The 2,500-nt window shown below is 34.9% G+C and overlaps 1 protein-coding gene across 1 annotated transcript in view; it reads left to right on the top strand.

Moving 5' to 3' along the window:
• Nucleotides 1–2,500, top strand: part of LOC113804864 (zinc finger protein 665) — a 17,343-nt gene that overhangs the window by 1,112 nt on the left and 13,731 nt on the right. The gene's annotated exons all lie outside the window — the stretch shown is intronic.

Raw genomic sequence — 2,500 nt, 5'->3', positions numbered from 1 at the left:
GTTCAAATATAAACAATCACGTTTCTATCTTACCGGTGACTTTATTTTACACATTGCATAGGTTTTGTAACTCCTTTAATGCATATTCAACTTACCTGCAATAGGCAAACACAAAGATTTCCATTGATAAATCAATAAGTGGCACAGAATTGCCCATCAATATCTTGTGGTTGCCTGCAACTGTCAGTGTTTACTTACAAAAGCTATTGTGGCATCATCTTGTCCTACTCGCCCAGCTTCGCTGGTGAGCGAGAAGGACTTGTCCAGGATAAGAAAGTAGAGGTTCCGAATGGTCTGGATGAGCAGGGTGAGGAGTTCCGAACGTAGCATTAAAACTGATTTTTATGCTTAAGCATTAACCAGAGACCAAGCATTACAGTTGACATGACCTACACACATTCAGTACAAAGCCCAACAAGCCGTCACAACACAATATCAATAAGATATAACTTCACCATTTTTGACAGAACACAGAGTGGATTTTTGTAATTTTGCCTGAATGCAAAGGCATGGATGCCACAGTGGATGGGCATTTCACAAAGGGTGTGTCTCTGATAAGCAATTGTTGTTTGATGTTTCATCTCCTAATTTTTGCCCACATTATGGAGCAGGTGACCCACAAATGTCAGACTAACTTTGATTCATTTGTTCTTAACTTTTATGCTGTGTTCCAAGAGATTTCAAGCATATTATGTGAAGGTGCTGCATTGTAGCAATGGCATTACAGCCTAGTCAGATATACAGGCAAGTACTTTGTTATTGCTAAGACTAAATTCTACCTTTAGATTTACAGTGTAAAGATATTTTTTGTGGAGAACTCATATTTTCCAGAGATTTCAATATAAATATGTAGGGTGCTGGTAAATGCCTATCACACATGTATGGTTGGTTGCTAGTGGGTTGAAGGATTAAGGTTTAATTGGTAGCATTTACGTTAAATTGCTACACCTTATTGTTATATACTAAGAAAACTTGGAAAGTGAAAGTAAAGGCCTAACAAATTTAAACTAGCAAGACAAAGGTGTGACAAGTAGGATATGCATCCCAAAATTTAGGTGAATATTAGGAGAAATGAACGCATTTAGAGTGAATAGCCATACACCAGTGATAGTAGGCTTACATTCATTTGACATAATAGAAGTGCTAGCACATAGGCTACAGTTGACACCTACACTAAACAATATAATATAAACAAACAACACAATGTGGTCACAGTTATAGAATTTAAGAAATCTAATTACAGGAATATAATTGATCATATAGGGCTGGAAGAAGCTATTGTTAATAGTTTTATAGACTGCATAATAGCAGAATGCCTCAAGATACTATTGCCCCAAGTGTATACAGCATTCTGTAAGTAGCACAACTTATCTATATGGATATATAGAAAATGTTACTATTCCCTATTACTTGTATGAATGCAAGCCTTCAGCTTATGCAGATTATGTTCTATAGCGCAAATTTTTTTCCTTTGTTTTTTTATGGCATCAACTGAAAATGTTCATCTCACCTCAATCCTTGTTTGAAGATTTAACACTTACCTTATACTTACAAGAAAAGATTTCACAGTAAGTATTCAGACTAAGAAAGACCAAGATTGAGAAAAGCCAAAGTACTGAGAGAGAAAAGGGGTAAAATCGGGGTAAAAAAGATACACCGAAAGTGTAGGTTAGCATATAACCTTTGAGGGAGTATGAAGAGTGGAGGCCATCACACTTTGCTTCATACAATTCTATTCCTTTTCAACATTTGCGGTAACAAGCCCTGTTCGTTCTTTGACTTAGCCATTCCTAAAAGTTACATTCATTTTGTGTCTCAAATAGATATAGTAATACAGTTTGTTTCAGTCTGTCTTTAAAGAGACAAGAGATTTTTCCTATTTCAAAAGTAATATTGTACTTAAGGTAAAACTTATTAGATTTAAGTTTCAACAGTAATATGATTATATCAGGATTGCAGACTGATACCACTTCTGTGGTAGAAATCAGGGATCAAAACCTTGCAAAATTGACACTTGTATCAGTATTCTGACATACATTTTTTATCACTTATAAAAAAGAATCCTACCTTTATTTTAGCCCATTGGTGTTAGGTATATCCACAATAGTTTTTTTAATTGATATTGTTTAACATAGTTGGTTCCAGAAGAGCTATGTCTCCAATGAGTTAATTAGTAAGCCCACCTTAAATTTTGTCTATACATTACTGTCTTCGACTTTATTATAATGCCGGTAAGCACTATCAAATTTCAACGAAAAGCATATACAACAGATTAGATAGGCCTCATTATTGTGTTGATGTCAGAATATGTAGTCATGTCAAGAATTAGCCTTGCTATTATCAGCATCCACAGGAAAAGATCTTTTCTGATTTTTACCACTTTTGTCTTCACTGATGAAAGTCAAAAGTTTACAAGGTGTAGCTATCCAAAAAATGTGTGAAACTGGAGCAGTTATTTACCAGGCTAAGAATATGATGCAAGTAAAATGTCAAAATGACA

This window comes from Penaeus vannamei, chromosome 2 (genome assembly GCF_042767895.1).
Source record: "Penaeus vannamei isolate JL-2024 chromosome 2, ASM4276789v1, whole genome shotgun sequence".
In the NCBI taxonomy this organism is placed as follows: Eukaryota; Metazoa; Arthropoda; class Malacostraca; order Decapoda; family Penaeidae; genus Penaeus; species Penaeus vannamei.
Note: the sequence above shows the minus strand (reverse complement) of the source record. Positions and strands in the feature narration are given on the sequence as shown.